Source organism: Mirounga leonina, unplaced genomic scaffold (genome assembly GCF_011800145.1).
Source record: "Mirounga leonina isolate KUSES-001 unplaced genomic scaffold, KU_Mleo_1.0 Mir_93, whole genome shotgun sequence".
NCBI classification, from domain to species: domain Eukaryota; kingdom Metazoa; phylum Chordata; class Mammalia; order Carnivora; family Phocidae; genus Mirounga; species Mirounga leonina.
In genome coordinates, this window is record NW_023270854.1 from 20,861,514 (window position 1) to 20,889,489 (window position 27,976).

Consider the following 27,976-nt stretch of genomic DNA (forward strand, 5'->3'; position numbering starts at 1 on the left):
TATTCTTCCTGAATTCACTGAGTATCATTGCAAGGTCAAAATCAGCTATGAGTAAAAAATGGCATAATCTCATTCAACCTAAGAGTGAGCTTTCTTTCCAATATGAAAGATAGATAATATCAACATATAATTTTTATGTTATAGCACTAAACCGGATAAATGGTGTTACAGAGCAATTAAGCAATTCATTTATTTGATGTAGACTACTTGTTCTGTCTTCTAAGTTTCAACACCCTATCTTTATATGAGTTTCTATTGCACAGTTCAACAAGGGAATTTCAGGGGAATATACGGAAGTTAATAGGATAAAGTGATGGATTCTTTCTGTGGGTAAACATGGTCAGACGTTTGTAATTTCCCATGAGAATTGTGAAGTTTCTTATCAAGGCCAAAAAGGCCCCAAATACCCATTTACTTATGAAGGTCAAATAGCTATCTAATAAGGGAATAGCACATACAATTCAGGCAGCCGCACATTTTAAACAAAATATTGTATCTGGGTGTGTTTTGATTCTTTGGATTCCCAAACTAGCAAAGAGGATTGGATTATAGTCCGCTCAGCCATAGGAAGGAGAAATGTCAGACCAATCTAATTTTCTTTTGTGATGGAGTAACCAGCTTTGTAGATGGAAAAAGCAATAGGTATAATATATCTTTCCTTCAGGAAGGCTTGGACTTTGCTCCCCAAGATATGCTCATAAACAAGCCAGAAAAAAATATTGTTGTTTATTTATGTCAGATGTCAGATGTTTGGAGGTCCAAGAGACCACTTATCAATGATTCAGAGTCAACATACCAGAGCCCACTGAGAAGTTCTCTTAGGTGTAGCTAAAGTTCAAAATGTAGAACAATGTCACATCATATTCCCTTAGAATTTAGGATAATTTGCTTATGACTTAGCAAAATGATTGACCTGAAACTCAATTGATGAAGTTGAGGAGGATGGCGTCAATTATTTTCAGAGTAATAGTTTTGCAAAGTTAAAGGGGGAACAGTTGTTTTAGGGAGGAAAATGGAGAGGAATCTAGATTACCCTTATGAGTTGAATTGTGCTATCCAAAAAGATGAACTTATGTCCTGAACCTCAGTACCTGTGAATGTGACCTTATTTAGATATAGTCTTTGCAAATGTAATCAAGTTATGATCAGATCATGAGTGGGCCCTAATCCAGTAGGAGTATTGTCTTTATAAGAAGAGAAAAATGTCCTGTGAAGACAGAGACACACAAGGAAAATGCTATGTGTGGACAGAGGGTGAGATTGGAGTGAAGCCAAGGAATGTCAAGGATTGATGGCCACCACCAGAAACTAAGACGAGCAAGGAAGGATTCTACCAAAAATCTCAGAGGGAGTATGGCCCCGCTAGCACCTTGATTTCAGACTTCTGGATTCCGGAACTGTGGAAAAATAATTCTGTTTTAACTGGCCAAGCTTGTGGTACTTTGTTATAACAGTCCTAAGAAACTAATAAAATGACCTACTGCAGGTGTTCCACTGAAGGAAGTTGTGAATATGAGGATATAGAGCACCAATTAGACCACAGGACTCCAGGAATTATCTAGGAACAGTTACTCACTAGCTGTGACAATGGGCATACAATTTCTCTCACTGGGGTCTTAGCTTCCTAAACTTTATAAAGGAGAGATGCTGTGTAGAATGGAATTAGATCAGACTTTCCTGAATAGTATTCTGTTATACACATCTTCCCTGGAGTGGGGGGAGGGGGGAGGTTATTTTTATAAATTTCTGCACAACAATTTAGGGATTTCATAGACCTCTTGCAGCCCAGTGCCTGGTCCTAGTTTAGCTCCCCTGCCTTAACAGTGCTGCCTCTCTAAAAGCAAGCCACTCTAAGATGATATTCTTCATTGCATGATCTTGGCAATAGGGCAATTTCAATCAACTAGCTATCTACAGGGAAGAAACAATGTCCTTAATGTATTTGATCTTCTGCCCTCTGCCATCTGTCTTCCTACTCCTTTTCCAAGTACCTGTACAATGTCTATCTCCTCCACAAAGTTTCTCGTCTTCCTTCTTTGCCCTCTCCCCGACAGCCATCATCCGAGCTTCATGGCATAACACCTGATCACTTGTATATTCAGTGATTGACTGGTGTTTTCCATGCCTTTTCTTTTTTTTTTTTAAGATTTTTATTTATTTATTTGACAGAGAGAGACACAGCGAGAGAGGGAACACAAGCAGGGGGAGTGGGAGAGGGAGAGCAGGCTTCCCACGGAGCAGGGAGCCGGATGTGGGGCTCGATCCCAGGACCCTGGGATCATGACCTGAGCCGAAGGCAGATGCTTAACGACTGAGCCACCCAGGCGCCACTTCCATGCCTTTTCAAATAGATTATAAAGTAGTGCTGGTTTGGAAAGGATTAATAAAAACAACAACTATAACAAAGGGCAAGTAATCCTCACTACCCATAGCCATTCAGCACGGGAACCACAGTGAAGATTTTAAGCCACCCCTGGCAGGGGTGGTGAACCAAGTCAAGTGTAGTGAGAGAGATGGAGAAAAGAAAGGAGGAGAAGAAAGAGAAGAGGAAGCTTGTATACTGTGATCAGTTGTTATCTATAACCTCCAAGAAACAATAAGAAGACGTGGTAAAATTTTATTGGGGAGGTAGAAAGGTTATAAATATCAGCCTCACCATTGTTGGCTTAACATTTTTAAGTAGATTTCTGGATGGACGTCACACATGAGCTTTAACAACAGGCTTGATCACTATCAGTGTGGACGATGGGGACACAGGCTTCACCCCTGAAGCCCTTCCAAACCAGCACTGCATAAGAAAAATCATTACACCCTCAAAAGTCACAAAGCTGAAACAAAAGTCTCAAAGATTGAGCAGATAATTCCATGGAGGCCTATTTAGAGCACCTTCCTCAGTTACAGTCAATTTCCTTCCACATGATGTTTATTCCGTTGTCGGATATTTATAGTCCTAATACCAAAAGTCCACTGAACATCAACCACTGATACAGTAACATAAAGCAGATTTATATATTCAGCTTGTCTAATACTCCATTGGGAAGAGAAGGCATTGCTCAACCTAATAGCCTCCTTTCTTAAGAGATATTCATTTTAAAAGGTTGTCTTATAAATACAAGATGGGTTGAGACTTGTGTGCTCTAAATATTTTAAGGGATTTATGTTTGCATTAACTGTCCTTTTAATCAAACTTCAGTGAATTGCTGGTACTGCAGAGGTTTCAGGGAGAAAAACACTACTTGCTGTTTCAAAGTTAAAAGTTTCCTAGTAAAAAGGAAATCCAGAAAGTTCTTAAAAGAAGATATTAGGAACATATTGTCAGACTCATTATTATTCATAGAAAATATTCCTACATAAGTCATAGTTGTGAATTTTAAAAAACCCCAAACTTTTCTACTCTTTTTTTTTCTTGAATGATACCTTATGAAAATGCTCCAGACTTGTCTGTCTGCATTTTTGTGGTGTTAAAAAATATGGAATATCTTTCTCTATTCAGTCTCTATATGCATAAATTTCCTTTTTAATTTAGCGTATTTTAATTTCTAATATTTCAGCAGTGTCTCTAAGGCTGTATCTTCAATGACTAGAATATTTGGAATTCATTGAAGTTGGACCTCGCTCCACTGACTATTTCCTTCCTTCCTCTGGAACCATGCCTTCTTCCTATTCAGTGTACTTTCCCCTCAACCTAGAAACTCATTCTTCTATGTTCTCCCAAAAAACATAATCCTCAACCCTGAACCATTTCCTCTTTATCTTCACCTCAAACTTTTTGAAGGAATGGCTTAAACATTTTGTCTCTACTTTCTCAGCATCCTTGCTCTCTTCAACTTAAAACAGTACAACCCCACCAGTCCCCAGCGACTGCCTGAAACAACTCTCCCTCAGGTCCTTAGTGACAAAAGGATGTATTAATGGCTTTTCGTAAATTTTCTTAGTTGTCTTTGTCAAATCATTGACTCATGGATAAGCAAATTTGAAAGAACGATCATCAAATTTGGTATTCCTTTATGTGGTATTTTCAAAAGATTTTAAGTGGTGAAACTTTCTTAGACAAAATGTTATTCAGAAGCCCAATATAGGTGGGTGTGGTACTCATTTGGTTGAATCAAGATGGGGGCCCAGCTACACAGTATTAATTAGAAATAAAATTTAGATGTCAGTTTAAAAAAACTGACTTACAAGGGCGTGTAAAATGGGAAAGGTTTTTTTTCAGCTTTATTGGGGTATAATTGACAAAATAGTAAGATTCTTAAAGTGCACAATGTGATGATTTGACAAATGTATGTATACATTGGGAAGGATTCTCCAATCTAGTTAATTAATACATCTATCACCTTACATATTTTTCTTCCTCCTCCTCCTCTGCTTCTTCCTCTTCGTCCTCCTTCTTCCTTCCTCCTCCTTCTTCTTTTTTGGTGAGAACATTTCAGTTCTACTCTCTTAGGAAGTTTCAATTATACAATAGAGTGTTATTAACTATAGTCATCGGATTATATCTTAGATTCTCAGAACTTTTATAATGAAACTCTGTACCCTTTTACAAACCTCTCCCTATTTCCCCCACCTTCCAGCCTCTGGCAACTGCTTTTCTACTCTCTGTTTCTTGGAGTTCTACATTTTTTTTTTTTTTTTAGATTCCACATATAAATGATAAATACAGTATTTGACTTTCCTTGTGTGCTTATCTCACTTAGTATGATGCCATTCCAGTTTATCCATGTTGTAGCAAATGACAGAATTTCTTTCTTTTTAAGGCTGAGTAAGATTCCATTAGATGATAGATAGATAGGTAGATAGATGATTGATAGATAGATAGATGATAGATAGATAATCACATTTTCTTGACCCATTCATCCATTGATGGACACATAGGTTGTTTCTATACCTTGGCTATTGTAAATAATGCTGCAATGAACACAGGAGTGCAGATATATCTAGGAGATACACTTTCTTTTTTTTTTTTTAAGAATTTATTTATTGATTTGTTAGAGAGAGCACAAGCAGGGGGAGTGGCAGGCAGCGGGAGAGGGAGAAGCAGGCTCCCCTCTGAGCAGGGAGCCCAACATGGGACTCCATCCCAGGACCCTGGGATCATGACCTGAGCCGAAGGCAGACACTTAACCGACTGAGCCACCCAGGCGTCCTGGAGATACACTTTCTTTACATATGTATCCCAAAGTGGAATTGCTGAGTCAGATGGTACTTCTATACTTCTATTTTTAATTCATTGAGGAAACTCCATATAGTTTTCCATAGTGGCTATACCAATTTACCTTCCCACCAAGTGCACAAGGACTTTCTTTCCTCCACATTCTCCCAACATTTGTTATCTCTTCTCTTTAGACAATAGCCATCCTAACAGGTGTAACGTGATATCTCACTGTGGTTTTGATTTGCATTTTCCTGATAATTAGTGATGTTAAGCACCTTCTCATGTATGTGTTGGCTGTTTATTTATTTTTCTAAGATTTTATTTATTATTTGACAGAGAGAGAGAGAGCACAAGCAGGGGGAGTGGCAGGCAGAGGGAAAAGCAGGCTCCCTGCTGGGCTTGATCCCAGGACCCTGGGATCATGACCTGAGCTGAAGGCAGACACTTAACTGACTGAGCCACCTAGGCGCACCTATGTTGGCCATTTATATGTCTTCTTTGGAAAAATGTTTATTCAGGTCTTTTGTCCATTATTTAATTGGATTATTTGTGGTTTTGCTATTGAGTTGTATGAATTCTCTGTATATTTTATATATGAACCTCTTACAGGATATATGGTTTGCAAATATTTGCTCTCATTCCATAGGTTACCTTTTTGCTTGTTGATAGTTTCCTTTGCTGAGCAGAAGATGTTTAATGTTGTCTTACCTTTTAAAACTTTTGCTTTGTTGCCTTTGTTTTTGGTGTCAAAACCAAAAACTCATGGCCAAGATTGATGTCAAGGAACATACTGCCTATGTTTTCTTTTAGGAGCTTTACAGTTCCATGTTTTAAATTTAAGTCCTCAATCCATTTTGAGTTGATTTTTGTGTATGATGTAAGATAGGAATCCAGTTTCATTCTTTTGCATATGGCAGTCCAGTTTTCCCAAAACCATTTATTGAAGAGAACAGTTTATAGTGTCTACAATATCTACTCTCCATTTACCCTCCTCTTTTTTGTAATTTCAGATACTGCATGGAAGAATGTTAATAACATTTAAAATATTCAATTGCTTTCTCCAAAAACTGGTGACACCCGGCTGTTGAGCTACTGAAAGTTTCTGAGTAGAGTTGAAAGGTTGAAAATGGTGTTGTGTTTGTTTGATTACTGAAGGGGTAAACTCCAGTCTACTTATCTGAAAATAAATATTTTCTGAGGCTTGCAGAGTAAAGAAGTATAACTTGACAATTTTTTTGCTGCAAGAGAAAAACAGAAAATAATGTTTTTCAAGCCTTCAGTCAATGACTAAAACTTTGTGACCACAATAAAGCACAGTGTCTGAATTGAAGATTTTTAGAGTATCTTAATTTAGAACTGATTTTTGATGTATGTATGAAGAGAGACTAGATAAATTACAATATGAAAGCAATAAGATTCAAATTAAATGAAAGAACACAAAATAAAACATTTCTTAAAAAAAAACTCATTATACTTGTTTATGCTTGTTTGTAAAAATTATATGTCCCTAACTGTATACAAGTGTAACAGTTCATAAAAATAACAAGGTACACAATTAAAATTGACCTAATTCAACATTCTCTTTAGGAATAATAAATATTATATGCTGAGTAACTCATGAAATTTTAAATGCAACTTCAGAAAGGTTTCGTTCCATTAAAAAAAAAACAACAACTGTAAAACCAACAAACACAAACACTTCTTATTCTTAGTATCTATCATGTGGCTCAGAGAATACCTGAGTGGCTAAGCTAGTGAGGTCAAGACAAATATCAGGTTGGTTTTAAGAAAGAAGTTTAAGAACCAGGAGAACTATGTAGAAGCCAGAAAATCATTGTGTCTACATGCAAAAGCCAATTTTCTGGAATAAGTACAAGGAGGAGAACAACAACACAAAAGAGGAAGCTGGTTTCATGGGCCCAATAGGGCAGTGTCAGAAGTTGTGATGTCCGTTCATTTCATACTACCTACTTAGGTGCTTTTCTTCCATTCCTCATGCAAACCCTTTAGTCCCCGGAAGTTCCACCTAGATCATGCAGCCCAAATGGCCTCCATTATGATTTCATGGAGGTTTTCTAACACAAAAAATGTCAAAACTTGTATTTCATGAATGCGTGTTCTGTGTTTTCACAGATTCTGTATTTGGCCTATTTGGCAGCCATTCATCAAAGAGCCAATATAAGCATACCTCAGAGGTAGTGGGGGTTCAGTTCCAGATCACCGCAATAAAGCAAATATCTCAATAAAGTGAGTCAAATGAATGTTTTGGTTTTCCAGTGCATAGAAAAGTTATGTTTATACTCTCCTATGGTCTATGAAGTATGTGATAGCATTATGTCTAAAGTAAAATGTGCAAACCTTAATTTAAAAATACTTTATTGCTAAAAAGTGCTAGCCATCATCTGGGCTTTCTGTGAGACATGAGACATAAGCACTGATCACAGATCACCAGAACAAGCATAATAATAATGAGAAGTTTGAAATAGTGTGAGAATTACCAAAATGTGACACAGAGACACAAAGTGAGCAAATGATGTTGTAAAAATACCAATACTGGCTAGATGCAGGGTTGCCACAAACCCTCAATTTGTAAAAAATATACCTGAAAAGTACAATAAGGCAAAGTGCAATAAAATGAGATGTGTCTTATTATAGTAACTATACTTTCTTATTTTCTGTTCTCTCACTCTGGCATTTGGGAGACTTACAGACCCAAAGACAGACTGCTCCTCCCAGAGCCAGCTGCTTCCTAAAAATGGTAACAACAAACCAGCCAATCCTCAGTCTGTACACCCAACTATCTCCTTATCTAACTCTCATACACGAAGCCAATATTTATCTTGTCCTAAACCATCCAATGGCCAGGTATCAGGCAACTAGAGACCACCTCTATAGCCCAAAGCCTTCCAGTATTTCAAACAAGCCAGTCCTAAACTGTTCACTCTGCCTTGTCTTGCCTTTTCTTTCCTTTCAGAAACCCAGTAAAGGCTCTGAGTGAGACATTCTCCTCACTCCTTTCTGCTTCCTGACCAACACTGCTGCTTTCCTCTGTGAGGCTGCATGGTATGAAGGGACCCCCTCTCTGGGACCTGTGAGTATAATCAACTTCTTTACCATATCCAACATTTAAATCCTTAGAACACTGAGTTAACATAAAGACAAATGTATTGATATTTTACATTAAAAATTTTAATCAAAAAGCTCATTTTTTCCTTCTGACTTCAAAAGAAATCAAAATATTTTTGTAGGCTCCTGAAACTGTCATGGGCCCTAACGTAAGATCTACTATGCCTGGTAGATAAGTTAGCCCTACAGCCAGGGACTTCCTGTTCTGATAGACACCCCTGTAAGCTCCTGAGAAACTGAGTTATGAATAGACAATGGCCAGTTCATATATAATCAGTAGAACCATGACCCACAACCTCACAAGGTGCCAGTCACAACTTCTTCAGCATTGGCCCCAAATGATTATGAGTTGGTCAATGACTGTGAACTTCCTTTTCTTTGCCCTTGCTTCCAATTAGAACTAACCAGAGAAAGTTAAGTATGCTCCTCAAATCAATCACATGAGATATTCCACTTCTAGTTAACCTATTTTCAGTGACTCCGTCAATGCTATGCCAGTGACCTCAATTCCAACAAATATTCCAACAAATATTCTTTTCTGTCCATTATAAAGCTTTCCCACTGCCTTGCCTGCCTTTCAGTTTCCACCAAACACAAGTGATGGTAACTGACTCTCTTGCTAGAGCAGGCTCTGAATAAAAAGCTTCTGTTGGTTCTCATTTGGGTGGTCTTTGCTTGTTTTTACATATCCCATCTCCCTTGCAGTTTTTAGTTAGGATGTTTTCTTCTCACTAAAAGCCACCTGTCCTGTACATCTTCTAAGGAAAAGGTTAATTGTGCTTTCCAAGATGACAAGCAGGTAATTTGATGAGTTAATCTATGCACATATGAAGACAGAAGATTTATAAATGCCTTTGCTACTTTCTCAGATAGAAGGCTTATATTGAAACCAGAAACTCTTGAATCTCATTTTCTAAAGATTTTCTTTATCCCAAGGAAATATGAATAAAAAGCTAAATAGAGTTAAATATAAGCCAGCAGGAACACCAGCATCACCTGGAATCACATTAGAAATGCAAGTTTCTGGGCCTCACCCCAGATCCTCACCCCAAGATTCAAGTGATCTTGCTGTACTTTGATGTTTGAGAACCATTGGTTTAAACCATGCTATCTTGGACAAGTCCTTCAAATTCTCTGAATATTATTTTCTTCATATATAAAACGTAGTTATGGCTTCCTTGCTTCCAATTTTAAAAGATTGTTGTGAGGATCAAACTTCTGATGTACTTGAGAACTTAATGTTTTCAAGATGCTTTCTCTGAAGAAAGGAAAAGATGAACTCTGCTGTGTAATACTTAAGAAGTCTTTAAGAGAAGAGTTGGTTCTTACTTTAGACAAGCAATTGAGAATAGGTAGGAATTAATGTAACTTAAGAAAAAGGGTAAGAATTATGTAAGTTAAGAAAAAGGCCAGGAGAATACAGATTGTCACTCACTATACTTCCTTCACAGCTTTACTTAATACTGGTTCTGGGCTACATTTGACAATGATACTGAGCTTAGTCCCAGGAGCTATAAGTAGATGAGTCTTTTATAGATAACCCTGATTAGGTCAGCTAATTTATAACTATGTTTCAATAACATGTTCCTTATCCTGTTTGAGACTTAGTTTTCTAATCTGTCAAATGACAATGGAAATGAAAATATTTACCTTACAGTATAATGATAAGAGTAATTAAGATAATACACAAAACATATTCTTTCCCAAGAAATATTAACTGGAAATATAAGAATAAGATATAAAGTCCATATTTTCCTGCTTCAGTACCATGCTTTGAGACATGCAATTTGCCTTAACGTCCTTCCAGAGAGTATTCTGAGAACATTCTGTAATATTTGAGTTGTGCACCAATAATTAATCCCCAGTTTTAACTCTGGGTTATCTGTCATTTTCCTCTCCTCTTTTAGGTTGTTTTGTCTTTGATAAATGTCCCTGCTAAAAAGTAGCAAGTGAAATATGAGCCCACCCAAGTCAGGCTGTTATCCTGGTTGGTGCTGATGTCTACATGGGGGCTAGTGACACCCAAGCCCAAGGGCAAAAATGTCTGTCCAAAGGCACTCGTTCCTAATGTGGGGGTGCTGCTGGTGGCTATTGGTATAGTCACCAGCCTAATGCCGTGGTTCCAATGGCACTTTCATCAGCACTACTATTATTGTCATCGCTGATGCCTCACATTCTAAATGTCCCATAGAGATTAAAAGAAAAAAAAATACCTTTCACTTGTTTCTTCACTCTTTTATTGAGATTTCCTAAAACTTTTATTAGGTCCTGAAGCTATGGTATAGTTTGAGTGACATTGCTGTGGTATATTTTAAAAACCATACCATCTCATCAGTGCTGTCCAGTTGTCCTTGAACCGAACTCAGTATCTCTTATTTACCAGGAGGCTCTTTCATCCTTCATATAAATGGCTCCCTGAAGATTCTGTCCCACTAATTCTCTGAGCATACTCAGAACTGCCTGAGTCCTATACTAAACACAACTTAAGCTTGTGTTGGCTCCTCTAATACATGCATTCATAGAAACAAACATATATATGTGAAGACATTTCAGAAGTATAAAGCATCATAAGAAAAATATAATGATAATCCATCATTTTTGTCATTACTATAATGTTGGTGTGGTGGGCAGACTTTGGGGTGGGCCCCATGATCATCACTTCTTGGTATTCATGCCCTTGTATAATCCCCTCCTTTATGACTTGCTTTTAAACAATAGAATATCAAAGATGATGGATGTCACTTCCATGATTGTTACATTACATGAAACTCCATCTTACACTACATAAAACTCCAGACCTATGACAGCAATCTCCTTTCACACTTTGAAGAAGCAAGCTGTCATGAAGTAAGTAGTCATATTGGAGAAGCCTTTGTAGCAAAGAACTGCAGAATCCTCCATAAGTTGAAAGAGACAACTAGCAATAAATTAAAGCCCTTAGTTCTACACCCTCAAGGAAATGAATTCTGCCAAAAACCTGTGAGAGTTTGGAGGTATATCCTTCCCCGGTTGAATCTCTGGTGAGACTGCAGCCCCAACAGACATGTGGATTGCAGCATAGTGAGATCCTCAGGTAGAGGACTCAACTAAACATGCCCAGATGCCTGACTCACAGAAACTGTGAATTAATAAATGTGTGTTGTTTTAAGTTGTTAAGTTTGTGGTAATTTATTGTGCAGCAAAAAAACTCAATACACTAGGTTAAAGGAATAAATCCAAAGGGAGTCATTTTATTATGAGCCCCCATAATACATTTTTAGGTAATATATTTACTTAATATGTTTTAGGTAAAAATGTCTTTACATATTTTTATATTCATCAATTATTATGGCTATGAAGCAGTACAGTTTGCTTTATTACTATTTCTATTACTATTTCTATTAATTGCTTAATTAATAGTTTATGCCTAATGAAATTATGAAGATATATTCCAAGGCATGCAGCTTTCATAGTAAAGATTTAAGGACTTCCAGTTAAATATGATTAAATGAACATATGTTTTTTGTTTGCTTATTCAAGAAACTCACTAAAATAATAATTTAAAAAATAGGCATAAATTCAAAAGGAGCTGGAGAATGGAAAAAGTGACAGTGCTAGATCAAATATTCCCATAAAAATTTTGGTATTGGCTTGGGTGCCTGGATGGCTCAGTCGGTTAAGCATCCAACTCTTGATTTTGGCTCAGGTCATGATCTCAGTGTTGTGGGATCGAGCCCCATGGAGTCTGTTTGAGATTCTCTCTCTCCCTCTTCCTCTGCCCCTACCCCTTCAAAAATTTTGATATTGTGACTGCAAATGGACAAGTAAGAAGGTAACTGACGTGAGAGAGTAAAGAAAGTTCACATCCAACTGCCTATGGAAACTCAGAAAAGCTTGGGAATTCAACATAGCAGTAACTTATAAAGTTGGCAGTGTAGATTGGGGTTAAAAAATATTAGGTTCTATGTCTCAGTAGGAGCCATGAAGTCCTTGGATATACTCATTTCACCCAGACAACTAACCCATCTGGTGTGAACAGAAATAGATATTTGCTTTATACAGAGAGTGAACCTTAAGTCTTCTGGTCTTGGAGTAGATATGAAGCATAGTAGAACAACAGCTGGACATTGATATATGAGCTTTTAGACCCCCTCACTATCTCCCAGATTCCTCTAACTCATCTCCCAGAAGAGAGTATAGATTATGACTCTCTGGGAAAACTTACAAACCCAAAAGAGAAGCTCTCTGAACACTGACAATTTGGGGATTTAATAATAAAATATCCTAGCCAGATATTTTTTCTGAGAACTAGCCCCCTCTTCCACATTTGCATATACAGAGTTTCCACTCAGATTTTTAAAAAGATTTATTTATTTATTTATTTATTTATTTATTTATTTATTTATTTATTTATTTATAGCACATGAGCAGGGGGAAGGGCAGGTGGAGAGGGAGAAAGAGAATCTCAAGTAGACTCCACACTGAGTGCAGAGCCTGACTTGGGGCTTGATCTCATGACCTGGAGATCATGACCTGAGCCAAAATCAAGAGTTGGACACTTAGCCAACTGAGCCACCCAGGCGCCCCTCCACTCAGATTTTTAATGCATTGAACCTAATATAGATTCACAGTTTTCTTATTTCTAGTAATTATGGACAGCTTATTTTGGAACAAGTCTTTCACTGAGGACAACTGCAAAAGCCAGGCAAAATGTTTTTAAAATTCTATTTGAATGCATTAAAGACCCCTAAAATAATAACAGATTATGGGTCTAAAACCCAATCTGAGGAAGTTTTCAGCATTTTGGTGGGCTTGTTTCTTCTAAAACAGAAGTTAGCAACCTTATTCTGTAAAGGGCCAGATAGTAAATATTTTTGGTTTTGTGGTTTATATGGTCATTGCCTCAACTAATCAACTCTGCCCTTGCAGCATAAAAACAGCCATAGACAATATCTAAACAAATGGGCATGATTATGCTTCAGTAAAATTTCATTTACAAAAGAGGATTTGACTTCCAGACCATAGTTAGCTGACCCCTATTCTAAAAGTATTTGTGAATTATGGAAGAAGTGGCTGACAAGATAAGGAGAGTTTCCAATATACTCAGTGCTAGAACAAAGTGTAGAGTTAAAGGCCCACAAAGAAGGGTTGGTGAATTTTTGAGGCTTGAGTTTGGACCATAAAGGACTATATCTTAGAAATAAGGATAAAGTAGAAGTAGACTAGTTCTCAAATGGGCAAAGCCTAGCTTCAAACCATCTTTACCCTAATTGGATTAAGTTGACCTGTCATGGTTCCTGCCACTAGCCTAGCCTTCTTGAAGCAAACATAAATTCCACCCGGAGGATAATATGATCATTCATAGTCTCAGATTAGTACTTTTAACAATATATATAAAGTTTCCTAACTACAGAAAGAGACAAGGTTAAATGGTGCAAAAACAAGAGAAACTAGTGACAATATAAAGGGACCTGCAAGGAATATGATAACGGAATAATAAGAAACCAATTTTAAAATATGTCCAAGAAAATAAATATGTTGCAGAGAATAGGATACAGATTGAGAATTTTAGGCTGAGAACTGGAAGAACTGAAAATGAAATAACTGAAATTGAGAACTCATAGAATAGATTCAACAATAGAATATACAAAGCTTAAGAAATGAATGAAACTCAGCACAAGTTGATGGACAGTGGATAATGTGCATATAAGGTAGATGACCTAGTAGAAAGGCCTAATGCATAGATAAGAGAAGTCCCAGAAGAAGAGGAGAGAAAAATAAAGAGCAAAATTGTTATTTGAAGAGATAATGGCTAAAAATGTTCCCAAATGACAAAAGAACAGCAGTCCACAAATTTCAGAATAACTATATAATCCAAATAGTTTAAAAGGAAAAAGAAAACAATACAAGACAAAAAAGTAGGAAAATGCTAGTAAAATTGCAGAAATTACTGTGGTGGAGGTCTAACAGCAGCTAGAAAAAAGAAAAAAAAAAGTTTGCCTTAAAAGAAAGAGCAGTGAGACTCAGAGTTATTTCTCAAAAGAAACGGTGTAAGTTTGAAGACAATAGAACAATATTTTCAAAGTGCTCCAAAAAATAAAATAAAAATAAAAATGAAATAAATCACCTCTGAGCCCCCTAGGCTAAAATGTCATATTGAGTAAATTTATTTTTCTGATACAGTGGTCAGCAAACTATGACTTACGGGGAAAATCCAGCTTTTTGTTCGTTTTTGTAACCAATGTTTATTGTTGGTTGTTTTTTTTTAACAAACAGCCCTGCTCCTTTATTAATCTGTTATCTATGAATGTTTTTGCACTACAGAAAGAGAATTGAATAGATACGATATTATGACTCAAAGCCTAAGAAATATACTATTTGACTCTTTACAGAAAAATGCTGCTCTTTTTTCTGGAATAAAGATGAAAGGAGGCATCATTAGTTAGAACAGAAAATAAGAGGTTTGGGTTTTTTTGTGTGCCAGTAAACTAGTTAAAAAAGAAGTTTGAAGCTTAAAAATAAAAGAAAAATGAGCAGTAGAACAAGCTAATAAGTTAGTTACAGTAAATGAATATTGATGCTGTAAAATCATCAGCATATTTTATGGATTTAAAATGTGTTTAGGATAAAAATACACTACAGCAAAAGCATATGATTCAGGATAGTGTTACTTAGAATTAAATGTTCTAACATCTCTACATTGTTTTGTAAGTGACAAAAATACTAATTTATATCACACTTGATACATTGAAATTGCATTTAGAAAAATCTAGAGTAAACACTAAAAGAATAGGTTTAAAAAAATACTAAAAACTAAGCAAGTGGGAAAAAATGGGGGAAAAAAGGAAACCAAACCCAAAGGGAGCAAAAAAAGGACCATAGTGTTATCAAGAAAATGAGAAGCAAATAGTAAGATGGAAGTCTTTTTTTTTTTTTTTAAAGATTTTATTTATTTATTTGAGAGAGAGAATGAGAGAGAGAGAGCATGAGAGTGGGAGGGTCAGAGGGAGAAGCAGACTCCCTGCCGAGCAGGGACCCCGATGCGGGACTCGATCCCGGGACTCCAGGATCATGACCTGAGCCGAAGGCAGTCGCTTAACCAACTGAGCCACACAGGCGCCTAAGATGGAAGTCTTAATCACAAATATACCTTTAACTACATTATATTACATGTGAATAGAATAGATACTGATTAAAAGTTTGAGTCATAGACAAGATAACAAAATAAAAAAACCCAATTTTATTCTGACTGTAAGAGCCACACTTTAAATATAAACATACACAAAAATTGAAATTAAGTACATGAAAAAAATTGTACCATTCTTCTGCATGTGGCTGTCCAATTTTCCCAACACCATTTGTTGAAGAGACTTTTTTTTCCATTGGACATTCTTTCCCGCTTTGTCGAAGATTGGTTGACCATAGAGTTGAGGGTCCATTTCTGGGCTCTTCCCTATTCTGTTCCATTGATCTATGTGTCTGATTTTGTGCCAGTACCATACTGTGTTGATGATGACAGCTTCGTATTAGAGCTGGAAGTCTGTAATTGTGATGCTGCCAGCTTTGCTTTGCTTTTTCAACATTCCTCTGGCTATTCAGGGTCTTTTCTGGTTCCATACAAATTTTAGGATTATTTGTTCTATTTCTTTGAAAAAAGTGGTTGGTATTTTGATGGGGATTGCATTGAATGTGTAGATGGCTCTAGGTAGCATTGACATCTTCACAATATTTGTTCTTCCAATCCATGAGCATGGAATGTTTTTCCATTTCTTTGTGTCTTCCTCAATTTCTTTCATGAGTATTTTATAGTTTTCTGAGTACAGATCCTTTGCCTCTTTGGTTAGATTTGTTCCTAGGTATCTTACGGTTTTGGGTCAATTGTAAATGGGATCGACTCCTTAATTTCTCTTTCTTCTGTCTTGTTGTTAGTGTATAGGAATGCCACTGATTTCTGTGCATTGATTTTTATATCCTGCCACTTTACTGAATTCCTGTATGAGTTCTAGCAGTTTTGGGGTGGAATCTTTTGGGTTTTCCACATAAAGTATCAAATCATCTGCAAAGAGTGAGAGTTTGACTTCTTTGCCGATTAGGATGCCTTTTATTTCTTTTTGTTGTCTGATTGCTGAGGCTAGGACTTCCAATACTATGTTGAATAGCAGTGGTGATAGTGGACATCCCTGCCATGTTCCTGACCTTAGTGGGAAAGCTCTCAGTTTTTCCCTATTGAGAATGATATTCGCTGTGGGTTTTTCATAGATGGCTTTTCTGATATTGAGGTATGTACCCTCTATCCCTATACTCTGAAGAGTTTTGATCAAGAAAGGATGCTATACTTTGTCAAATGCTTTTTCTGCATCTATTGAGAGGATCATATGATTCTTCTTCTTTCTTTTATTAATGTATTGTATCACATTGATTGATTTGCGGGTGTTGAACCAACCTTGTAGCCGAGGGATAAATCCCACTTGGTCATGGTGAATAATCCTTTTAATGTACTGTTGGATCCTATGGCTAGTATTTTGGTGAGAATTTTTGCATCCATGTTCATCAAGGATATTGGTCCGTAGTCTCCTTTTTGATGGGGTCTTTGATTTGGGATCAAGGTAATGGTGGCCTCATAAAATTAGTTTGGAAGTTTTCCTTCCATTTCTATTTTTTGGAACAGTTTCAGAAGAATAGGTATTAATTCTTCTTTAAATGTTTGATAGAATTCCCCTGGGAAGCCATCTGGCCCTGGGCTCTTGTTTGTTGGGAGATTTTTGATGACTGCTTCAATTTCCGTAGTGGTTATGGGTCTGTTCAGGTTTTCTATTCCTTCCTGGTTCAGTTTTGGTAGTTGATACATCTCTAGGAATGCATCCATTTCTTCCAGATTATCTAATTTGCTGGCATAGAGCTGCTGATAATATGTTCTTATAATGGTTTGTATTTCTTTGGTGTTGGTTGTGATCTCTCCTCTTTCATTCATGATTTTATTTATTTGGGTCCTTTCTCTTTTCTTTTTGATAAGTCTGGCCAGGGGTTTATCAATCATATTAATTCTTTCAAAAAACCAGCTCCTAGTTTCGTTGATGTGTTCTATTGTTCTTTTGGTTTCTATTTCATTGATTTCTGCTCTGATCTTTATTGTTTCTCTTCTCCTGCTGGGTTTAGGCTTTATTTGCTGTTCTTTCTGCAGCTCCTTTAGGTGTAGGGTTAGGCTGTGTATTTGAGACCTTTCTTGTTTCTTGAGAAAGGCTTGTATTGCTATATACTTTCCTCTTAGGACCGCCTTTGCTGCATCCCAAAGATTTTGAACAGTTGTATTTTCATTTTTATTTGTTTCCATGAATTTTTTTAATTCTTCAGTTTCCTGGTTGACCCATTCATTCTTTAGTAGGATGCTCTTTAGCCTCCATGTATTTGAGTTATTTCCAACTTTCCTCTTGTGATTGAGTTCTAGTTTCAAAGCATTGTGGTCTGAAAATATGCAGGGAATGATCCCAGTCTTTGGTACCAGTTGAGACCTGATTTGTGACCTAGGATGTGATCTATTCTGGAGAATGTTCCATGGGCACTAGAGAAGAATGTGTATTCTGTTGCTTTGGGATGGAATGTTCTGAATATATTTGTGAAGTCCATTTGGCCCAGTGTGTCATTTAAAGTCTTTATTTCCTTGTTGATCTTTTGCTTAGATGATCTGTCCATTTCAGTGAGGGAGGGTGTTAAAGTCCCCTACTATTATTGTATTGTTGTCAATGTGTTTCTTTGATTTTGTTATTAATTGGCTTATATAATTGGCTGCTCCCATGTTAGGGGCATAGATATTTACAATTGTTAGATCTTCTTGTTGGATAGACCCTTTAAGTAGGATATAGTGTCCTTCCTCATCTCTTATTATAGTCTTTGGTTTAAAGTCTAATTTATCTGATACAAGGATTGCCACCCCAGTTATGCTAGGTATTCTACCAGGATCCTTGTGAATAATTTTTAAAGAGATTCTTTTTCAAAGTCCCTAAGAAAATGGGGGAATGGATGAAAGACAAAGGCTTAAACTGAAATTAGAGAGATTTAAATTAGTTATGAAGACAAATGCTCAAATGAGAGAATGATTTAACACAGAAATGGGATTTTTGAGGAGACATCTTTTTTAGATATTTTAAATAATGCTTTCCCGGGGGCTGGAGATTTCTATATCCTATTTCTCACTCTCTAACCCACTGTTTTGAGCCCTCCAAATACTAACCCAAGTCATTTTCTGACATTCTGGATACCATCATCATACCTTCTCCAATCATTTTGTATGAAGGAGTGGTTCAAAACTCTGGTTTATGATATTGAGATGAACTCACCTGAGAACCTTTGGAACACATTCCTGGTATGGCTTAAGGCCAAAGTCTAACCATTACAAGGACCAGCCAATGTCTTAGGGTCCCATCCACCCAGGCTGTCCTAGGCCAAGTTGTTTTGTTGTTGTTTATTTTTATAATAAAAAAAAAAAGGAAGCTCTCAAAGGAAGGAAGATCCATTTGTTGTCTAGATTCATGTAATTTTGCCATTTTACCATCTGGTGGATTTCCACCATAATTGCAACCATTAGACAAATTCATTAGTGCATAAGAATGCAATTTCACCATAGACTTTCAAAGAACTCTTGTAATTTTGATGAAAAGGAGGCAGACATATATAGATGTCTCTCTCCTGTATCTACCTTTTCTATGTCAGAGACTTAAGAATACCTAAGGAGAGTCTTAATACTTTTTTAAAATTTTTTATTGTTATGTTAATCCCCATACATTACATCATTAGTTTTTGATGTAGTGTTCCATGATTCATTGTTTGTGCATAACACCCAGTGCTCCATGCAGAATGTGCCCTCTTTAATACCCATCACCAGGCTAACCCATCCTCCCACCCCCCTCCCCTCTAGAACCCTCACTTTGTTTTTCAGAGTCCATCGTCAGGAGAGTCTTAATATTGACAGCATGTATTTATGATCCCAAGGGTCCTACAGGAGATCTAAAAAAACTGAAGCTGACAGAGGTTACTATATCATCAGATGTCATGAAGACATTGCTGTCTGGGTGTGTGTGTGTGTGTGTGTGTGCATTCAATGGATATTTTTGCATCAAGAAAACCTAACCTGTGAAGGTATTCTGTCCTACTCTAGGAGCAAATTAATAATGAGCATAATCAAGAATATCTCTTTATGGATAGAAAAATGAATATTTATATTAAAATGCTTATTATCTGAGCTATGACTCTAAGATATTTATAAGACACAGACATTATGTATTTCTCAGCAAGGGCTCCTGAAACATCTAAGTTATGGTTAAAAAGGAGGCTTAGCTAACCTGAGACCATGCCTTAGAAATTCATGGATTAAGTGATCTTTTGTTTCACCTTATTAACTGCATTATAATATCATAGAAATAGCCTAGGCCATTTGAATTCAGTAAATTAGAAATCTCCATTATCTCCTGGTGTCTTATAATTTTAAGTTCCTGTTCATGGGGCCTAATGATTATATAGAGTGAAAAATGCAGCTTTGAAATCTGGAATTCCTCTGGGCTTCTTCAAAATGGTCCTTTCTTTTAACCTGTGAAGAATCCCTCATTCACAGGGCCATCCTTCAGTGGTTGAAAGGAGTGATAATATACCACCTACAGCGCCTAAAATTCCATTTGCAATTCAAAACATTCAGTTTGTCTGTAGGAGAGAGAGAAAGAGAGAGAGCATGTGTCTTCAGCTTGTAAGGTGAGAGAGAGGGAGAGAGTGTGTGTGTTTTGGAGGCAGGAAGTGTGTGTGTTTTGGAGGCAGGAAGGGGACAGATGAATATGAAGATAAACTTTGTTCTAGAACGTGCACATGACTGGTTATGACTGTGGATTGCTCTGGAGAGCCTGAGATCGTGGATGGTACCTCCCATTTATATGTTTAAGTATTCTTAAACATGGTACCTCCATAGGCTAGAATCAATTTTTATGTCTGAAAAATACTTTATGCCTGAAATACATTTCTCCTTGTTGATATTTTGTTCAAAGAAATACCTATTTTCATTTCATTTCATTTTCATTTGTTCACAAGATTGATTTTAATAGGAACAATCAAGGAATGCATGTTCTGGGTGGTTCCCAAATGTCTGTCTTTGACATTGTCTGTTGCCTGGAGAATCTTGAAAACCCCTGATAGAATAATGTGTTATTCCATCCTATTGACTCCAGAGATGTTTGTGTCCAGTTTTCCAGGCCAGTGGTTGTGGCCCACAGGGCTGAATGCTCTAGTGACTGAATGCATCAGGCTCTATCACACGTTTCACTAGGGAATCAGTGATATTCTCTCCTTTGTTTTCCAACTTCGACTTGTACTTCAAGATTAATTTTAATGTGCTATAGGGCCTTATATAATTTTATTTGCTCAGTGCACTTGCCACCTTCTGAGACCAGCAGTGTATTTTTTTGAGAAAATACTCCCAGTGTCTTATCTTATATCTCTAGCCCGATCATGGTGGACAAAATGGTGGCTGCTGTGTTCTTGCAGTCTTCATATTAGACTATAGTTGATAGCAAAGGTAAGCATCTGACACAATAGGACCAATCATAGCTGCCTCTTGGAGTATTTGAGCTTGGGAAGATGGAGGGAATAGAAATCAGTTCCTCTCTAGTGGTGAGCACTGTGGGAAGTCATGTTTAGGAACTGCCAGCTACCATGTTCTCTAGCACATGAAGGCAACCAGTTTGCAACAGGAGGATAAGAGGTTGATCTGTGGAGACAAGAGAGATGATAATTTTTTAGTATTTAAGTCCTGGATTTTAATAGATGTTGAGGTAACTAACCTTCCTCCTGTTAACAAAAGATACCTCCAGTATATTTCATATATATCCTTCCAATATTTTTTTCTTCTGTGGAACAATTTGAGTTGATGTCACTTGGAGCCAAGAGTTCCGACTGACACATAGAGCTCTTTCCACATATGGTATGTTTCTACTCTAGCAGTTTTCTCATCCACATACATTGTAGAAAAGTCTTTTCAAGTCTATAGCTTCTGACCATGAATGTGTAGCTCCCTTGTTTTCTCTCAAGGAGGCCAAATAAGACAGAAGATAGTTGAAGAAGAAGTACAGGGAAAGGAGAAAGAACATGGTAACATAAATCAGTTTTGAGGACAATGGTCAGAACTAGTTCCCTTGACTTGCCAAAGACTAATTATGCTATGATAGTCAGTGCTAATGTCCCCCCCAGGATCTGTTGTCTAAACTGACTTAAGAATTCAGTGTGTGTCTCAGAGTGATTGCAGGTATTCATTACCTTTAATTATTGAAAGTTTATTTCTGTTTGCTAAGGAGGCTTAAGCATAAGCCTTCTAGGATTTGGCTTCTCATCTGACCGAAATGCCACCCAGCCCAGGGGATCCAGAATAATTCTTCTTATTTGACATCTATGCTGCAATCAAAATGTGCATCTGTAGGGAACCTGTACACATGTTTTTATTTGTTTGTATTGAAAGCAAATTGAGCCCAAATTACTCACTTTGACATTTACTACTAAATACTGTAATTTCATTGTTATTGGTGATGACTCAGTACCTTCCCAAGGGAAGATTGCATTCAATAAGAAGGGTAGTTGACCTTCTCAATGTGAGCAATTCAGTTGGTAGTAGAGTATATTCTATAATTAGGAAAAATGCAAGAAAGAACTCCTGAGAGGCCTACATATTATTTATTGGGAAAATTGACCATCTCTATGAATTTATAAAAAAGTCTCATTATAAACACCATTGTAGAAACAAATGGATCAGGTAAAATAAGTGCATTTGAAACATTTTTCTCCACTCGGTGAAGGTTGCCCCATGCTCATGTTTCTCATGAGCTGCTTGACCACTTCTTCCAAGAGTCTCTGCAGGGAGCTCAGGCTCAGAAAGGACAACAGACATTGATATCAACAGATTCCTCACAGTGAGATTTCTTTCCCAACTATTCTGATAGTTGGAGTCCATTTGCTCTCTGAAACCCCGTATTTCTGTAACTGTCACAAAGTTCTCAGTGTCATGTATGGCAGGTCCACTGACTTCCAAGTCACTGCTCTGAGATCACTTTATATATTCAATGATTTATTTAAATATATTTTCAGTGGGAAGGAGTCATGGCACATATCAGCCTACTTAACCATCAATAGTTTGTCAACATCACCTTGTAATAAGGAGAAACTTGTTTGATTCAGTAAATATCTACCATACCTATGTTTATCACCCAGACTGAGATAATTTTGAGTGAAAGAGAATACTATTTATCATTATACTGGAGCAACAGGTGTAAATTAGAAATTTCTCAGGAAATCAGGACATACGGTTTCCCAAATTCAGTGATTATGATTCTATCCATACTTCTATAGGATGGACATCTTTTGGGATTACCCACCCAGCTCACATTTTTTTTCTCTGAAAACTACTCTTTTCCACATTCTTTTCTGTGGTTTATTCTTGGAAAATCCTGAGTCATGATCCCTGTCCTTTCTAGTCAAAACTACAAATTGAGGTGCACTGAGCTAGAAATGGATTTGGACCCAAGGTGGGCCAATCAGATGATTTATTTATGAAGCTTTCTATCTATCTATCTATCTATCTATCTATCTATCTATCTATCTATCTATATCATCTATCATTTATTTATTTATTAATATGAAACAATTTAAAATTGGGATTCAGAGATCTGGCTAGAGTCTGTTAGCATTTTAAGCTGAAAGATCATGTAAAGCAAGACAAAGATGATCATATCAATGCCAAAAAAAGGAATGTTGCTCTGCTGAAGAACAAAAGAATGAAGAAGTCATGTAGAGCAAGGCAGAATAGTAATTCCATCTGCTTCAGAAAAAGTGGAGTCAGAGGTCAGAGGCTAGGCTTCTGACTTCTTCTGATTCTGGGTTTTGTGATGTATGTGGGATCTGTGATCAATTTGAATACACTTATAATGAAGACTCCTTTTTGCTTATGATGGTTTAAGTGTGTTTCTTTTGCTTGTAACCCAATATTCCCTGACGTAGGCATATATTTGCTTAAGAAGCTCTCTTTCTATAAATCGACAAATTCCAACAAAGTTAGCTAAGCCTTGGTCTCTCCCATGAATTGCAATGTAAGGACATTAAAATTACTTATTAAAAGTAAATATGCTTTAGTTTCCTTATAGTCTCTAAAGACCAATTAAAATATGTCTTATTTTTGAATTGACATATAATTAGCGTTGATGATAGAAACAGTAGCAGAAATCTAATTTTCTGCTTATTCCACCTTGCTTCAGAGTTCAGCTGGTATGTGCCTTCAACAGACAAGAAAAACTAATGAGGTAGGAAGGCAATTGGCATATTCTCTCTACTTCTTTGGCCTCTCTTTGTATTTTCAGGCCTGAATTGCCTATTCCAGTTGCATCAATCTCCTTTAACATTTGAAACATTTGCTTTCAAGGAGCTGCAGGTGCAACATTTGAACAGGCCAAGTTCTCAAGATCTAAGTAACAAAATAAAAGAGAGTAAAAAAGCCCACTTGCCAAATTCTAGAAGAGGGGTGAAAATTACACATGAAGGAAAATACACTTGTTTACATAGACACAGACCATCAGTATTAATGGGGAGTGTTTGGATTCAAAGAGCTGCTTACCTTGTGGAGTGACAGGGGCTGGATGAGTTTTGTCAGATAGGAACAGTGTAACCCACTTTCATTCTTAGGGGGATATCTTGCTGCCATCAGAAAGAAAACAGAAGGAAAATCAACCATGGTAATTTAGTGTTGATTTTTTAAGAAATCAGAAACTGTTTTACTGTTAAATGATTACTATTGCCTTCTGGCCTCAAGCTAATAATTAAAGAAATTAGGATGATTTGTAAATATTGGAACTGATCCTGCCTAAAGTAAGACTAGTATGTCAGTGGTTATGAGTCCGCTGAATTTCTTTTCTTAGTTTACAATTATAAATATACCCCCACATTTATTAACTGATCTATTCATGCTACCAGAGGGCATCAGATGATGGAATCTGAGATTAAACTTGAAATTTTTGGTCAGATCAAAAGGCTATAACATCCCTATAGTTAGAAAGTTTATGTATCAGGTTAACACCTCCTAAGGCATTAGCACACATAATTTCGGTTAAAAAAGGTTTCATCAATCTTCATGAGGTCATATTTTCCCATATTAGATGAATATGTTAGTAGGCTGGATTCAGAAACACTGAATTTAATAGACTTAAATATTGAATAGATTGCAGCGAATCAATCATTTCTAAGATTTTTTTTCAATATATGCTAAATAAGTAGTTTTATAAACTTCAGACCTCATATTAGTGTAATGAACTGGACCAACCTCAAGATGGATTTTTAAATAGGGATTTTCAAAATGAGTATGGGATCAGTCATGGTTCAATCAGAGAAACAGAATCGGTAGGAAATGTATTTTAAGAGATTTATTGCAAGGAATTGGCTTAAATGATTGTGGGGCTGGTGGCCAAGTTGGAAATTGGTAGCTTAGGCCATCAAGAGGAACAACAGCCTGGAATTCTCAGGCACAGTCTGAAAGTACTATCCACAGGCACAGTTTTTCCTTTTCAGAGAGGCCTCAGATCCACTTTTAAGACTTTTCAGTTGATTGTATCAGGCTCACCGTTACTTAAAGTCAACTGATAACAGAGTGTAATCATATCTACAGAATACCTTCATAGCAACAGCTGGATTAGTGCTTGGTTAAATGACTGGGGACTGTAGCCTAGCCAGGGTGACACATCAACAAGACCATGACAGATGTCTAAACAGTGGACCAAGCCATAAGGTAAATCTCACATATAATTATGTTCCTCAGGGCTGTACCAAATGTGATTAACTCCTTCACGAATCAAACACATGGCGATTCCAAGAGACCAAGTTGAAAGAGAAACCTTTTTTGTTGGAATTTATGAAAAAGAAATGATGTGTGAGTGGTAAAGAGAACATTCTCAGAGAAATAGATCTCTGCTTTGAAAATAAACATCCCTGCTTTGCCTTTTTTGATTTGAAAAAATTTTTTCTTTATTTCAGCATTACTCTGACAGCAGGTGACCATTGTTCTGCACAAATATTCTATTTCCCTGCCATTATCTTTAAACAATGTTCCGAGGACAGACCTGAGAATGAGTTCTAAACTACCACTTTGCTCTCTGTGTTTCAGAGACCTTGGACATTTTACTGGAGTATGTCAGAAGGGATTAATAAAAGCATTTTCTATTAGATCACATTTAAACACAGAGAGATATGATGGGAGAGTAAACTAACTCATGATAAATAGCATGTGCTAAAGCGTTAGCCTGAATTTAAAATGGTGGTTTCCTAATAAATTTATCATGGGGTTGGTGTTTTATTGGTCAAGAGAGGATATTATATTTTATATACAAAAAGATGGCATTTCTCCCTGGTGCTAATAAATTCTATTCATTTCAGACATTCACGTAGGCAAATGATGTGAATTTTATTTGAGTAAATCAGCTCAGCAGATAAAGATGACAACAAGATAATGCTTGTTACTATCTTCTGAAATCTGACTGACTGCCATCTTGGAGAGTTTGTTCAGGTCTGGTCGCTCTGCAGTTTCTCAGCCATTCGTGTATTATTTTTCTAATAACTTGAAAGCATAAAATTTTCATTTTTATTCATGTGCATGGCTTGACAAATTTGTACATTCTACATAATGTCTTTCTTAGTTTAGAGCAAATGTTAAAATTGCACGTTAGAAATGTTCAGTGCCTCTTCATGTCTGGGAAGGGCATCAGAGTTATTTTGTTTGTTCGTTTTTGTTTTCTTCTCATTCTTCTTCTTCTAGAACACAACCACAAAACCAGCAATTTGAGAAGTGCATTAGCTACCATCTGCTGACTATCTCATGTCTGCCACTCGTCATGTTAGGAGCTTTATAATCAACTCTTTTTATCCTTTATAAACATTTCTACATGGTGATTCCCATTTTGTAAATGAGGAAATTAAGGCTTATGGAAGTTAAATACCTGGCTTACGATCACACAGTTTCATGGTGTTGGAGCTGGAATGGCACCAGTGTCTGCCTGTTTTCAGACCACCCTGAATTCTAGTCTACCGTCCTACCTGCCAATTTAATTTGTTATTTGACAATATGTAAAAATGTGTATTCTGAAGAAATGGTGATTCCCAAAGCGTGAAACTTTAAGTCATCTTTTCCGGACAGACAAATACCTATAGAAACTGTCTTCATACAACTTACGTGGCAATATCAAGAACAGTCAGAATCGTCATGAACCGCTTTAATTCTGACTGCCTATTATGGAATCTGGAACTATTGGGTATTGGTATGGAGGAATTATTTAAATTATATAAAATTCACTTTTATGCTATGTGTGCATTTAAAATCAAATGATATCTAAGCAAATTAATCATACAATTAAGGTTGTAGGGCAAATGTAGAGCCTATTTTGTAGGACTGCCTGATGTAAAGCACATTCGAAGTCCATTAACATACGAATAATTGCTGTGCTCCTTTGAAAGCAGTCTACTTATTATCCATTCATTAGGCCGATCATCAAAAAATTCTGCTTGACAACAATTTATTAACCTTCTTCAAGTTACTATATTTACTTAAAAGTCATTAACCTGCACTTTTTGAAAATATTACATAACTGCTTTGGTTTCCTACTAATCATGATTGTTTCTTCCCAGTGGTTCCAATCAGTGAAGTTTTTTCTATATATAGAATATGTTTAGGTCATATGCAGTGGGTTATTTTTTTTCCTCTCAAAAACGTCTTATTCAGATATCCAAGCATAAATAAAATGTTGGACTACATTCAGAAATAACTGTTGGATGACTATTTTGATTAATTTCACTTAGTGACACAAGGATTTATGGTTGTAATGGCCCCTGGAACATATTACTTAAAGACACCACAAGCCAATCAATGGTTGTTATTTTGGGGTATTGTCCTTATTACCCTCATGTAGGGAGGTTCACAGTATGACAGCTCATGCCCACGTCAAAAGTCTTCATTAACACTGAAAAAAAAAAAAACTTAATTGGTACATAAGAACCCACTTACTTCAGCCCAAATTTTCATCATCTGTTTCCAAATCCTGTCTTGCCACTTCAAAACAGGTAAATATCTCATCACACTCAGAAGGTGCAGAGGCAGAAGGAGGAATGTTATTAGAAGAAAGAAGAGTAGTGAGAAAATGCCCCCAGGAATTACGTAATATTTGTTCTCAGAAGACACATTTTATTTTCTTTACAATCTCTGAGAATTCCTCCATAGACAAGGAAGGATATGTCAGTTACAGAGGTATGGTTTGGGACCTTCCTCATGACAGATACACTCTAAAATTATATAGATTCTATACGTTACCTTGTGGAAAGATGAAAATCATTTTGAGGCAGAACAAGGATAGAGTCTAGTTTAATAGGTAGGAAAACTCAAGATTTATAATACTGCTTAATATAATTGTCAGAGACCTGAAATAATATCTTGTCAGAAGAACATGGAAAGGGAGATTTTAACCAGCGGATATTTAATGCCATATAGGCACAGAGGTCAGAATAGCTACATAAATCTGCATTATTTTTCTCTAATAAAATAAACTTTCTCTTCTCTCCCATACTAGTTTTTTTATGTAGCTATTTCCAGAAGCACATAGGTATTCGTTATACTCATGTGTGTCTTGTGGGACATTTAGTCCATAATAATGCCATGCTTTGAACTGC

At 36.6% G+C, this 27,976-nt stretch overlaps 1 long non-coding RNA gene across 1 annotated transcript; it reads left to right on the top strand.

Moving 5' to 3' along the window:
• The first annotated feature begins 6,778 nt into the window (after positions 1 to 6,778).
• On the top strand, positions 6,779 to 27,079 carry LOC118004563. Its single transcript, XR_004677620.1, has 3 exons — positions 6,779 to 7,399; positions 8,127 to 8,243; positions 26,076 to 27,079. It is a non-coding gene; the product is annotated as an uncharacterized LOC118004563 (long non-coding RNA).
• Positions 27,080 to 27,976: the final 897 nt, after the last annotated feature.